The sequence below is a fragment of the Drosophila melanogaster genome, chromosome 3L (assembly GCF_000001215.4).
Source record: "Drosophila melanogaster chromosome 3L".
Lineage (NCBI taxonomy): Eukaryota > Metazoa > Arthropoda > Insecta > Diptera > Drosophilidae > Drosophila > Drosophila melanogaster.
The window spans coordinates 6,400,348-6,415,966 of NT_037436.4; the positions used below are offsets into that span (position 1 = coordinate 6,400,348).

Sequence of the window (15,619 nt, forward strand, 5' to 3'; positions counted from 1 at the left end):
TTTCAGCATAATTGAGTAATTAACTCCGAAAGTCACTCGAAACGAAACCAGTTCTCCACTCCACTTGTTCCACTGGCACTCAACATGCGCAAGCCGGTTTTCGCAACGAGTGGAACGGAACGGGCCGGAAACGAGAGTCCCATTGCCAAACGGTCCACAGTGGCTATGTTGTTGTCGGCGCCGACGCCGGCAGCGCTGCCGCCGCTTATGCTGGAAAAAGATTCAGATACGTTCGGTTCGAGATACTTTTGCGTTCAGTTCAAGTTGAGCGCTTTCTGACGTTCGTACAACGTATTTCCGCGGCCGTCTGCAATTCGCACCAACGGCGAGAATTTCGCGAAAGCCCAACTGTCATTCTATCCGGTGTATAAATATTAAAGGTCCCCGTTTGGGGAATTCGCATTTTATTCAAAAAACCATTTGTAGATTTGCGCGAAAATTGTGCTATTAAAGTGCCTGGTTATACCGAATTACATATATGTATAAAACATCTAACATATGCAAAGTATTTATTTTTAAAACCCATTCAAGTGCCAAAGAGAAAAGTTGTATGCAAAATAAAGCAAATAGCTGTATATTAAATATTAAAATCCATCTGCCTGCATCAAATCCATTGAATGAAAAATTCACAACAAGTGCAAAGCAACAAATTGAAAAATCACTACAGCGTTGGGAAAAGTTGTGGCAAAAGTTTCGCATTTCCCCGCCAATTTTCCCCCTTTTCGCGGTGACGCCTGCGCAGCTGTTTGGGAAAAATCTAATTGGATACTTTTCTGCCAAACGGACAGAGGAAACGGAAGTTGGCTGCCATTCGCATTAGACTTACAGACACGGTCCACTGTGAAGGTAAGTCCATCAGGATAATTAGCCATTGCTGCTGGAAAAATCTTTTGTTAGATGGAAAAATGTAAATAGAAGCAAGCCATTCTGAAAATTTTTCACACGATAATGACACTGACACCGAAAAAAGTAGCTCAAGCTGGCGTTTGTCATAAGCTTCAAAACATGCCAAAATAATGTCAGTCAGTTAGCTTTTGTTTTCCTTTCCTTTGCATCTCGCACATATCTTGTATCTTGTATCTCGTAGCTGGCTTTTTATAGCCTGCGTTTTATAGTATGATTAAATTTGACAGTTGACAGCATTTTGGCCTTATCTGACTGGCGCAAATCGCTCCACTTCCTCTCTCGTGTGTGTGTGTTTTTGTTAAATGTTAATTGTTGACAATTTCGTATAAATTGACAATTCAACTGGCGTTTTACATGGCTTACAGCCAACATATCGGCATTGGCCCGGCGATGAGTGTGTGATGTTTGGCCTAATGTATTATTAACTAGGCCAACATCAGAATGACTGCGTAGACATTAGGCCCACTTTACAAGGGCGTGATTTAATGGGCCAGTTGTTTATTTTTCTTGGCGTTTTTAAGTCCAGATTGGATGTAATAATATCACGGTTAATGAGCGGAAAACTTAACCGGTGATTTACACAGACGTTAGTTTCTCTATTTTCTGTGGCAATCAAAGTAGCAAAGACATTGAACAATGGAAAAAATTAAGAATGCAATGACAAAAAGATTGTATCGAAGTATCAGCAAATTCAAACTTTTTTTATTTGCTCAACAGACAACAGTCAAATTCCGATCTAAACTATTTCGATAATTGTTTATCTGTCAGCTAGAGATTATTCTGTTGTGGGAGCCCTTACTTTAAACGTGCTAAAATGTCCAAAGCAAGCTCAAGAGTGACAAAACTTTTTCTTTGCCAAACTTGGCATTCTGTAGACAAACATATAAACCCACAAAATGGGGGAAAACAAATTTACTTTTTTGCCACTTTTGTGTGACCAAGTCAGGGCATGTTTCTTGCTGCAACAAGCATAAACATCATAAAGAAAATACAAAAAAAAGATTGTGCAAGAGGAAAGCGGCACAAGGTCAGAGAGAGGCACACCCCGATAAGCAGCTGCCCTTAGCCAACAGTTCTTAACTTTTAACTCGGTGCCCTAAGCTCACGAACGTGGCGACTTCCGTCCGACAAATTTTTAGATTTTCAAAACAAATTTGCAACACGTACTCGCGGCCAATAGACAGAGACCCAACTCTGAGTTTAGGTTTAAGTAAGCGAATGAGATGTCTTTTTTTGGCCTGGGGGCTTAATTTATGAGCCCTGGGCTATTATAATTCGCACTGTTCCGAGGCATTTTGCATAAGCAAATGTCTCTTTCATGTTTCGCTTATTCTTTCTTTCATTCTTTCTCTAATGTTTATTCAAAAACGCTGGCCGATTGTCTTAGTCGCCTGTCTGGTGTGGAAGTCTAGACATTCAGCAGGAAGGAAGCCCAAGATGGAGACTGCACTTGAACTTGAGACCCTTTACAAGTATTTGTTCCCCGGGAGTCTGTGAGGTTTCGGTGGTTGGTGGCAACCCTTTTTTGCATGCCACATTTTTTCCCTCGCATGTGTGTAGCTAGTAAAATAAAAACGAGGGAAAAACAAAACACAGCCCATGAATGAAATAAGCATGGACGAGGGTGAAATATCTATGGAGCTGGAGCGACTACGACTTCCCCACTGAGCTAACCAGGCCCAGACAGCCATCATCCCGGACCCAGACACCTTTGTCTGGCCAGATCTTGATGTCTGGGCCAAGAGTGAGCCGCTTAGTGGCTTCCCAGCGATCCGAGTTCCCCAGCTTTTTCTTGTCAACTATTGTCAAGGCTTTAATTAGAGATTTCTATTGCCATCCAATGTGTTATCCTTATCTCTATCACCCATTATGCTGATGGATTCAGCTGAGCTTGCTCATTTATATTATAATTAATATATGTATATGTATGTGAGGCAGACAGCTGCTGTAAGGGAATTGAACTTTGCCACTTAATTGAAAGTTTTGCCTTGCCAACAGTCAACATGGCGTATGGTTGATATAATTGCAGCTGCCAAAAAGTTATGCCAAGCAGTTAGTCTCTGAAACTTACTCAGGGCACACTTGCGTTTAATATTAATTACACGTGCTCATAGGCAAATTGTATTAACTTAGCCAGATATTATGATAAGTTTTTGGAACGAGCAGAAAATTTTGCCAAACGAATCCAATTAGGGTTTAATTAACGGATGGCCACTAAATTGTTTTGTGAGGTAATTCCAAATGCATGAATACATGGATTACATTAACAAGTGAACTGTAGTCTAATTAATATATTCTAGTAACGATAAAAAGTTCTCATCTAATTAGGCACAAACTGTGAAGAGGCATATATTATGTAAAAACACATTAATATTCATTTGACACATTCAATCTAAGCGAATGCAAGATGTGTGATTATATATACTTAGAATATTCAGCTTATCAAAAACGGATCTGTCTTTTTAAAATTAAGAAAATGATCAGACTGAGCTCCTTTAATGAGCACCATATTCTTACAAAATTTATGTGATCTGTCTAATCAAATACCATTTCATTCGACACTATGAACATATTTGTATAATCAAAGTGAATACAAATTTTGCTAATTCCATCTTATCTATGGTTGTTAAATAAATTCCACCAACCATAGTTTATTCTGTTTAGATAGTTTTAAAGAAAGACAAACATTCTGTGAACGAAGGGGGCCATCGACTAGATGCTTTTTCTATATTACTCGAGACAAAGAATAAAGAATACGCCGACGCCAAAGAACGACTTTGATATGGGCTGATGATGAGCTCTAATTTCGAAATTATACAAGATTGGCTGTGAGAAGAAGAACTGGAGCTGAGGATGGAGATCTTTTGAAGAGGCTGTCAGCTCGGAGGCCCAAGTTTTGGTTTCAGTTCAGTTTTCAGCTCCTCGCCGAAGTTCTTGTTATTGCTGCTGCTGTTGTTGTGCCCACATAACAAGTTAATTTTGATGTAAATTTCTGTTTTGGTACCCGAACGAACGAATGGCAAAACCGAGACAACAGCGAAACGAAAAAAACGAGGAAAAAATCGAACCGGTTAACATAATCACTTAATTTTGTGATTGTGTATCTGTATCTTGGAATCGGCATCTGTGTGTGTCTCTGCCATCGTTTTCAGCTCGTAATCGTCTTTTGGAACTCTATACCCATGCCATTCGAGCCATTCGGTTTGGTGCTCTTTGTATAGAAGTGTCAATATTATTAAGTGATGATGTCCCCATCTGAGGCTCAAACTTTGATAAACGAGCCGATGCTGTAAATAAAACTGAGTAACAAAAAAGCGGGAAAAAACCTACAAAAGATAAATAAACAGAGGCCGGCTAAGCTCTAACTCAGCCGAGTTGATAAATTGTATCTATATTTATGTATGTTGCTACCAGCAAATAATTTACAATGTTTGAGCTGGCAAACTAAAACTGGCAAGGGCATAAAATGTGTAGAGTAACAAAAAAAGAAAATACAAAAAATTTTGCAAAGCTGGCAAAAGCAAAAATACATAAGCCAACACAAAAAAAGTAGCTAAAAACAAGCGCAACATAGAGCCACAGAAAAAAGTCACTCCAAACAGAAGAAAAATATTGAAACAAATGCTGAATTATTAGCACACAAATCGCCGGCAGCTGAAGAAGAAGAGGCGGGAGGGTCAGTGGGTTGGGCGGGTGTTTTTGTTTATATTTTTATTTTTGCTGCTTATTCATGGCAGTAGTCACAACAAAAACACAAGAACAAATTGCCAAGAAACGCAAAAAAAAAAGTTGCAGAAATAGCAACACGTGAAAACCGCAACAAAAACGTGGCACTGCTAAAAAAAAGGGGGTGGCTGAAAAAGAAAACTAAATAAAATAAAACCACACAGAACAAACTAAAGAAAACCAGCCACAAAAACGCCACTCGAATATGACGAAAACAAAAACTAAAAAAACACATAAACTCGCCTGCATTTGGCTCCATCTCCATATGAATGAGGCAGATGTTGCGGGGGCATCTGCGAAAGTTCTGCCATATTACCAGCGGATTAAGATACTCTAAAATCCTTGAGAACTTATTGAGCAGCCCTCGCTGCTGAAATTACCCTGCATCGTCTGCATCCTCCGAAGTGTGTGTGTGTGTGTGTTTTTTCTACATTTTGCCCGTGTGCTCGTGTGCGGTTGCCCATGCATTTATGACGATTTTAAGCTCGCCGGCATCATCAGCAATGCGATGCAGAGATGTTGGGCAGAGGTAACCCAAGCTGGCTAAACAAGCGAGCGTTAAATCCAAACTAACTATAAATAAAACAAAAAGCCAACAATGGCAAAAAAAAAAACAACAAAACTCTGGATAAAGGCAGGGTGGGGATAACTCACACTTTACACACAAAGCGCAAAAATATTTAGGTACATAAGAATCTTTTAGATTCACATCTCTCCTTAATTATTAGATAATATGTTCACACATGAACACGAATATATTTAAAGACTTACAATTTTGGGCTCCGTTCATATCTTATGTAAATGAATCGAGAGCGATAAATTATATTTAGGATTTTGTTATCTAAGGCGACATGGGTGCATTGCTCAAAAACATGTAATTTAAGTGCACACTACATGAGTCAGTCACTTGAGATCGTTCCCCGCCTCCTAAAATAGTCCCTTAGTGGGAGACCACAGATAAGGTCCTCGCCGCTCAAGATAGGCAGATGTGCCCGAGCGTGGGACCTCGATAAGGCGGGGACTATTTACTTAGGCCTCTGCGTAGGCCATTTACTTTAAGATGCGATTCTCATGTCACCTATTTAAACCGAAGATATTTCCAAATAAAATCAGTTTCTTACAAAAACTCAACGAGTAAAGTCTTCTTATTTGGGATTTTACATTTGGTCAATCGAGCCTTTAATCGACTCTGCAGTTTCCCCCTACCAAAGGTAAGGAACTCAGAGAAAGGCCAGCTCCTTTAAGCATCTTACAGCTAAAGGTAGCAAAAATAAGTGACTCTTGTTTCCCCCTACCAAAGGTAAGGAACAGAGTATAAATATAAAAAGCAAAAGATACAAAAGAATCTTTTATGTTTTAAAACAAGCACCTTATAGTCTATAGCTAAAGGTTGCTTTGTGTACCATTATAAATTGTGGTAAGGCGTGCTTGAGGCCATACATCAGCAATTGTGAAATTAAAAAGTGCATAACAAAAGTGCCTTATAAATGCTCTAATAGCATTAAATCAGCTCATAAATAGAGTGCAGTGTATATGCCATAAGAGCATAAATTAAATAAAAAGTGCCTGAAAACAGTGCCTTATAAATGCTCTAATAGCATTAAATCAGCTCATAAATAGAGTGCAGTGTATATGCCAAAAGAGCATAAATGCCGAAATAAATGGCTAAAAAACAAAAAATCTGACTGGACTACAAAAATAATAAAACGTGCCAAAAAAAAAAAAATCATCTTTAAACATCGACGGAGCCTTAAAGAAGAGAAGGAAGTCAAATTCAAAGGAGCCTCTACCAGCAGCAGAAGCAGCAACAACAGCAGCAGCAGAAGCAGCAACAGCAGTAGCAACAGCAGCAACAACAGCAGCAACAGCAGCAGCAACAACAACGACATCAGCTAAGTCAAAACAAGAATTTTCTGTTTATCCAAACACACATATATATATAAATACATATAAAATACATATACACGTACTATATATATTAAGAAATTACAAAAAATTTTCAAAATGATGTCAGAAAAGACTATTCAATTCCTTAAGAAGCAGTCCGAAATTATTTTGGAAATTAGAAAGTTGGAAGTAAAACCAACATTAACAGATGTAGAAATTCTAAAATTAAATGAGCTTCAAAAATGTTTCATTGCTAATCATAGCAATTTGTTAAAGATCGGCGTTGTCGATCATGAATATTTTAACGCGAAGCAGTATGATTTAATAATGATGGTGTTAGAAAAAATTAAAAATAAAAATGAAAAAATTAAGGGCGAGTCGGTAGAAAACACTTTCCCTAAATCAAACACTGTCCCTAAATCAAACCCTCCCCCTACATTAAACCTTGAAATGCGTGGTCACCCTGAAAAAGAGGGTATAGCACAAAACAACGCTTTAAAAGTAGAGCAGGCATTTCGTAATAATGTTGGCCAATTTCGAGTATATCTAGAAGATACGTCTAAACTAATAGACAGTAGTCCAGATTTCCTTAAAATAAGGAAAAATAAAATTGAATTTTTATGGCATAAAATAGATAACCTGATTGAACAGGTGAATAGTCATTTTGAGAGTTCGCTATTCGAAGAAGAAATTAGCGAACTTGAATTTGACAAACAAAATATTCTTACAGCCATTAATAGTCGACTCAGTGGCACAATAAATAAAGCTGAAATGTCGACGGTTGTTAAGGCGGAGGAGTTACCAACCCTGCCTAAAATACAGATTCCCACCTTCTTTGGTGATTCCAAAGAATGGGATCTTTTTAATGAACTCTTTACAGAGCTCATACATGTGAGAGAGGATCTCAGTCCTTCTCTCAAATTTAATTATCTAAAGTCAGCATTAAAAGGAGAAGCCAGAAATGTGGTTACTCATTTACTGCTCGGCTCTGGAGAAAATTATGAAGCCACTTGGGAGTTTTTGACCAAGCGATATGAGAATAAAAGAAACATATTCTCAGATCATATGAATAGGCTTATGGATATGCCAAATTTAAATTTAGAATCCAATAAGCAAATAAAGACATTTATTGACACGATTAACGAGTCAATTTATATTATAAAATTAAAGGCACAATTACCAGAAGATGTGGATGCAATTTTCGCTCACATAATTCTTCGGAAATTCAATAAAGAATCACTCAATTTATATGAAAGCCATGTTAAAAAGACAAAAGAAATACAGGCACTTTCTGATGTCATGGACTTTTTAGAGCAAAGGCTCAATTCTATATCATCATTCTCACAGGAAGAAAAACCTGTAAAGAAAATGATTAATAATAACAAGAATAAAAATTATAGTGACAATTGTGCATATTGCAAACTACCAGGGCATTATTTAATTCAATGCCATAAATTTAAAATAATGAATCCAGCAGAACGGTCTGACTGGGTAAGAAAAAATGGGATTTGCCTAAGATGTCTGAGGCATCCGTTTGGTAAAAAATGTATAAGCGAGCAGCTTTGTTCGACTTGTCGTAAACCTCACCACACGTTACTTCACTTTGCAGGTCATAATCCAGAAAAAGTGAATACGTGTAGAACAACAGGTCAAGCCTTGTTGGCCACGGCCTTGATTCAAGTAAAGTCGAGGTATGGAGGCTTTGAACAATTAAGAGCATTGATTGATAGTGGCTCTCAAAGCACAATTATTTCAGAAGAGTCTGCACAGATTCTAAAATTGAAAAAATTTCGGTCTCATACTGAAATAAGTGGAGTATCTTCCACAGGAACGTGCATCTCCAAGCACAAAGCGGTTATTTCGATAAGAAATTCTCCGAAAAATTTAGAAATTGAAGCAATTATTCTCCCAAAACTTATGAAGGCACTTCCAGTCAACACGATTAATGTTGATCAGAAAAAATGGAAGAACTTTAAATTAGCCGACCCCGATTTTAATAAACCGGGTCGCATTGATTTAATCATTGGAGCAGACGTATATACTCACATTCTGCAAAATGGAGTTATAAAAATAGACGGTCTCCTTGGGCAAAAAACTGATTTCGGGTGGATAGTTTCTGGATGTAAAAAATCCAAAGGAAAAGAAACCATTGTAGCCACAACAATAGAAATAAAAGAGTTAGATCGCTACTGGGAAGTGGAAGAAGAAGAAAAAGATGATATCGAGTCTGAAATCTGTGAAAATAAATTTATCAAAACGACAAAAAAAGATTCAGATGGGCGATACATTGTGTCAATTCCATTCAAGGAGGATGTCACCTTAGGAGATTCAAAGAAACAAGCGATAGCTCGTTACATGAATCTGGAGAAAAAACTAAAAAGAAATGAAAAACTTAAGGTTGACTACACTAAATTCATGAATGAATACATGGATTTAGGACACATGATTGAAGTGAGTGATGAAGGCAAATATTTTTTACCGCACCAGGCAGTGATTAGAGATTCAAGCCTTACGACCAAATTGAGAGTAGTTTTTGATGCTTCAGCAAAAACTACGAATAACAAAAGTTTGAACGACATAATGTGGGTTGGGCCACGAGTTCAAAAAGATATTTTTGACATTATTATTAAATGGAGAAAATGGGAATTTGTTGTTTCGGCAGACATTGAAAAGATGTACCGACAAATTAAAATAGATAATAATGATCAAAAATATCAATATATTTTATGGAGAAATTCTCCAAAAGAAAAAATTAAAACATATAAATTAACCACAGTCACTTACGGAACTGCATCTGCACCATATTTGGCTACCAGGGTTCTGGTAGATATTGCAGATAAATGTAAAAACCAAGTTATTAGTGCAATAATTAGGAATGATTTCTATATGGATGACCTAATGACTGGAGCTGATTCGGTAGAAGAAGCTAATAAATTAATAACATTAATTCCCCATGAATTGCAGAAAGTTGGATTCAACTTAAGGAAATGGATTTCCAACAATTCCAAAATATTAACCACTGTGGAGGACACAGGGGACAATAAGGTTCTCAATATTATCGAAAATGAATGTGTTAAAACTTTAGGACTAAAATGGGAACCTCAAAAGGATTTATTTAAGTTCAGCGTAAATTGTAATGATGAATCAAAAAATATAAATAAGCGCGTTGTGTTATCAACGCTAGCAAAAATATTTGATCCGTTAGGATGGTTGGCACCAGTCACGGTTTCAGGAAAACTTTTTATTCAAAAACTTTGGATAAATAAAAGTGAATGGGATCAGGAATTATCCATAGAAGATAAAAATTATTGGGAAAAATATAAAGAAAATTTATTATTGTTAGAGAATATTCGAATCCCAAGGTGGATTAATTCAAACAGTTCTTCAGTCATTCAGATTCACGGATTTGCGGACGCCTCCGAAAAAGCATATGCTGCAGTAGTCTATGCTAAAGTAGGACCTCATGTTAATATAATAGCTAGCAAAAGTAGAGTCAACCCTATAAAAAATAGGAAGACAATTCCCAAACTCGAGCTGTGTGCAGCTCACCTGCTTAGTGAATTAATCCAAAGACTAAAAGGATCAATTGACAATATAATGGAGATCTATGCTTGGAGTGATTCCACGATTACCTTAGCATGGATTAACAGTGGTCAAAGTAAGATCAAATTTATAAAAAGAAGAACGGATGACATTCGGAAATTAAAAAATACTGAATGGAATCATGTTAAGTCAGAGGATAATCCAGCAGATTTAGCATCCAGGGGAGTGGATTCTAACCAGTTGATCAACTGTGATTTTTGGTGGAAAGGTCCGAAATGGCTAGCAGACCCAAAAGAACTTTGGCCTCGGCAGCAGTCTGTAGAAGAACCTGTCTTAATAAATACGGTATTAAATGACAAAATAGATGATCCTATTTACGAATTAATAGAAAGGTATTCCAGTATAGAAAAACTTATACGTATAATAGCATACATAAATAGATTCGTGCAGATGAAAACAAGAAATAAAGCCTATTCATCAATTATTTCAGTAAAGGAGATAAGAATAGCGGAAACAGTTGTTATTAAGAAACAACAAGAATACCAGTTTAGGCAAGAGATAAAGTGCCTTAAAATCAAAAAGGAAATCAAGACAAATAATAAAATATTGTCATTGAATCCATTTTTGGACAAGGATGGGGTTCTAAGAGTTGGAGGAAGATTGCAAAATTCCAATGCAGAATTTAATGTTAAACATCCAATCATTTTAGAAAAATGCCACCTAACAAGCTTATTAATAAAAAATGCTCATAAGGAAACATTGCATGGAGGGATAAACCTAATGCGAAACTATATCCAAAGAAAGTATTGGATTTTCGGGTTGAAAAATTCGTTGAAAAAGTATTTAAGAGAATGTGTAACGTGTGCAAGGTATAAACAAAATACAGCTCAGCAAATAATGGGTAACTTGCCAAAATATAGAGTGACGATGACATTCCCGTTTCTTAATACTGGAATAGATTACGCAGGTCCTTATTATGTTAAATGTTCAAAAAATCGTGGCCAAAAAACATTTAAAGGATACGTTGCTGTATTCGTTTGCATGGCCACCAAAGCCATACACTTAGAAATGGTAAGCGATCTAACTTCAGACGCATTTTTAGCAGCACTCAGAAGATTTATTGCTAGACGGGGAAAATGTTCCAATATCTATTCAGACAACGGAACAAATTTTGTAGGAGCTGCAAGAAAATTAGATCAAGAGTTATTTAATGCAATACAAGAAAATATAACGATTGCAGCGCAGCTTGAAAAGGACAGGATTGATTGGCATTTTATTCCCCCGGCAGGACCTCACTTCGGAGGTATTTGGGAAGCTGGAGTTAAGTCAATGAAATACCATTTAAAGCGTATAATCGGCGACACTATTTTGACTTATGAAGAAATGTCAACTCTTTTATGTCAAATAGAAGCATGCTTAAATTCAAGGCCATTATACACTATAGTTAGTGAGAAGGACCAACAAGAAGTTTTAACACCAGGTCATTTTTTAATTGGAAGACCACCTTTAGAAATAGTCGAACCAATGGAAGATGAAAAAATCGGAAATTTGGATAGGTGGAGACTTATCCAAAAAATGAAGAAAGATTTCTGGGTTAAGTGGAAAAGTGAATATTTGCATACGCTCCAGCAAAGGAATAAATGGAAAAAGGAAATTCCTAATATAGAAGAAGGGCAAATAGTTTTATTAAAGGATGAGAATTGTCATCCTGCAAGATGGCCTTTAGGAAAGGTGGAAAAGGTGCATAAGGGGAATGATGATAAGGTCCGAGTGGCTAAAGTAAAGATGCAGGAAGGATATATCACTAGACCCATTACTAAAATTTGTCCCTTGGAAGGAATAAAGTCTGTTGACAAAAATGAGGCTGACCAAGAGCCAAAAAGACGAACTAGAGCGACATCGGGAATGTCCAAGATCGGAATCATTATGGCAATGTTGTTGTTTGTGTTAAGTTGTCAAGTTTCTAGCGCATTACCTAAAGATATAGCACCAAGATATTCTATAGACAAAATAAATAAAACCTCAGCAATATATCTAGACCCGCTAGGAGATGTTGAGATTGTGAGTACTTCTTGGAATTTGGTTATCTATTATAAAATGGATCCATATTTTAAAATGTTAACAAAGGGTAATGCGCTTATACAAAGTATGAGGAAAGTTTGCGAAAGACTTCATAGCTTTGAAGAGCAATGTAGTCTAGTCTTAGATAATATGCAAAGTCAGTTATCGGAACTTGAAGAAAACAATAAATTGTTTATGATACAGTCTAGATCTAGAAGCAAGCGTGCTCCTTTCGAATTTATGGGTTCCTTGTATCATATTTTATTTGGTATAATGGATGAAGATGATAGAGAGCAATTAGAAGAAAATATGAAGAATTTGTTAGATAACCAGAACAACCTTGATAAACTAATTCAAAAACAAACATCTGTGGTTGATTCAACTTCTAATCTATTAAAGAGAACAACAGAAGATGTTAACTCCAATTTTAGAAGTATGCAAATAAGAATTGAGAACATGACAGAAGTTCTTAAAGAAAATTATTATGTTTATAAGGAATCAATAAAATTCTTTATGATTACGAAACAGCTACACTCATTGATTGAAGAAGGCGAAAAAATTCAAGCAGGCATTATAAGCCTGTTGATTGATATTAATCACGGTAGGCTAAATACAAATATTCTCAGGCCAAATCAGCTTAAAAAAGAAATTGCCAAAATTCAGCAGAGTCTTTCGGAGAACCTAGTAATTCCAGGAAAACGGTCAGGTACGGAACTTAAGGAGGTGTATACACTGTTAACAGCCAGGGGTTTATTCATCGACGATAAATTGATCATTAGTGCAAAAGTGCCTCTGTTTAGCAGGCATCCATCCAAATTGTTCAGGCTTATTCCGGTGCCAATTCGAAATGAAGATCGGATAATAATGGTGCATACAACGTCCGAATATTTAATTTATAATTTTGAGATAGATTCCTATCACATAATGACGGAAGCCACATTAAATCAATGTCAGAAATGGCAACTAAATAAGAGAATATGCAAAGGAAGTTGGCCCTGGAATTCAGCGAATGATAATGCATGTGAGATTCAGCCTCTAAAGCCAGATAAAGCGGCGAACTGCATCTATAAAACAGTAGTCGACTCTAAAAGTTACTGGGTAGAGTTAGAAAAGAAAAGTAGTTGGTTGTTTAAGGTTCCTGCGAATTCAAAAGTCCGTCTGCAATGTACTGGCTCTCAAATTGAATTGTTTGATTTGCCTCAGCAAGGAGTTTTAAGCATTGCGCCATATTGTACGGCAAGAACCGACGATAAAATTCTAGTTGCCCACCATAACATTCAGTCCGAAAGTGAAGAATTATTATCAACACCTTATATAGGAGAAGTTAGTGAAGCGCCGAAGATTATTTGGGATCCGCTGAAACTATCAATATTAAATCATACTGAGGAATTTGAACGATTGAATAATGAAATTAAATTTATGAAAGAGAACCATCAAAAATTGAAAGATTTACATTTCCATCATATTTCCGGACATGCTGGATTAATTATTGCTTTAATACTAATGATAGTATTAATAATATATTTCATACGGAAATGTGCTGTGCAACAAAGAATGCAAGCAATAACCTTTGCAGGTCCGTTGCCAGTACTATAAATATCAATAGTAAATAAACAATAAAATAATATAACAAATAAAAATATACAGTCCACTATATCGTTGTTTAATAGAAAATGTACTTCTACATAGAAAAAGCAAAATGTTTAAAATAAGTTAATTGAGTACAAATTGTTGAATTAAAAATAATATAAACCATAATTGTAATCCAATAAAATTAAAAGCCAGAAAAACTAGGCCCATTGAAATCTTAGTTGCAAAATAAATGAACATATATCAAATAAATACAGTCCACTACTGTTATAAATGCAACTAATATACTAATGTACATCTCAGCTTTGCTGGCCCTTTGGCAGAATGTTCACACATGAACACGAATATATTTAAAGACTTACAATTTTGGGCTCCGTTCATATCTTATGTAAATGAATCGAGAGCGATAAATTATATTTAGGATTTTGTTATCTAAGGCGACATGGGTGCATTGCTCAAAAACATGTAATTTAAGTGCACACTACATGAGTCAGTCACTTGAGATCGTTCCCCGCCTCCTAAAATAGTCCCTTAGTGGGAGACCACAGATAAGGTCCTCGCCGCTCAAGATAGGCAGATGTGCCCGAGCGTGGGACCTCGATAAGGCGGGGACTATTTACGTAGGCCTCTGCGTAGGCCATTTACTTTAAGATGCGATTCTCATGTCACCTATTTAAACCGAAGATATTTCCAAATAAAATCAGTTTCTTACAAAAACTCAACGAGTAAAGTCTTCTCATTTGGGACTTTACATTTGGTCAATCGAGCCTTTAATCGACTCTGCAGTTTCCCCCTACCAAAGGTAAGGAACTCAGAGAAAGGCCAGCTCCTTTAAGCATCTTACAGCTAAAGGTAGCAAAAAGAAGTGACTCTTGTTTCCCCCTACCAAAGGTAAGGAACAGAGTATAAATATAAAAAGCAAAAAGATACAAAAGAATCTTTTATGTTTTAAAACAAGCACCTTATAGTCTATAGCTAAAGGTTGCTTTGTGTACCATTATAAATTGTGGTAAGGCGTGCTTGAGGCCATACATCAGCAATTGTGGAATTAAAAAGTGCATAACAAAAGTGCCTTATAAATGCTCTAATAGCATTAAATCAGCTCATAAATAGAGTGCAGTGTATATGCCATAAGAGCATAAATTAAATAAAAAGTGCCTGAAAACAGTGCCTTATAAATGCTCTAATAGCATTAAATCAGCTCATAAATAGAGTGCAGTGTATATGCCAAAAGAGCATAAATGCCGAAATAAATGGCTAAAAAACAAAAAATCTGACTGGACTACAAAAATAATAAAACGTGCAAAAAAAAAAAAAAAAAAAAAAATCATCTTTAAACATCGACGGAGCCTTAAAGAAGAGAAGGAAGTCAAATTCAAAGGAGCCTCTACCAGCAGCAGAAGCAGCAACAACAGCAGCAGCAGAAGCAGCAACAGCAGTAGCAACAGCAGCAACAACAGCAGCAACAGCAGCAGCAACAACAACGACATCAGCTAAGTCAAAACAAGAATTTTCTGTTTATCCAAACACACATATATATATAAATACATATAAAATACATATACACGTACTATATATATTAAGAAATTACAAAAAATTTTCAAAATGATGTCAGAAAAGACTATTCAATTCCTTAAGAAGCAGTCCGAAATTATTTTGGAAATTAGAAAGTTGGAAGTAAAACCAACATTAACAGATGTAGAAATTCTAAAATTAAATGAGCTTCAAAAATGTTTCATTGCTAATCATAGCAATTTGTTAAAGATCGGCGTTGTCGATCATGAATATTTTAACGCGAAGCAGTATGATTTAATAATGATGGTGTTAGAAAAAATTAAAAATAAAAATGAAAAAATTAAGGGCGAGTCGGTAGAAAACACTTTCCCTAAATCAAACACTGTCCCTA

General features: G+C 36.2%; 1 protein-coding gene across 1 annotated transcript in view, besides 1 other annotated feature; it reads left to right on the forward strand.

The window, feature by feature from the left end:
• The first annotated feature begins 242 nt into the window (after positions 1-242).
• CG42747 (uncharacterized protein) overlaps positions 243-15,619 on the forward strand; it is an 85,375-nt gene continuing 69,998 nt past the window's right edge. Inside the window, exon 1 of the mRNA NM_139788.3 lies at positions 243-846. The gene's annotated coding sequence lies outside the window, so the exon portion shown is untranslated. The remainder of the gene's footprint in view (positions 847-15,619) is intronic.
• Positions 5,367-15,619: part of a mobile genetic element that runs on past the window's edge.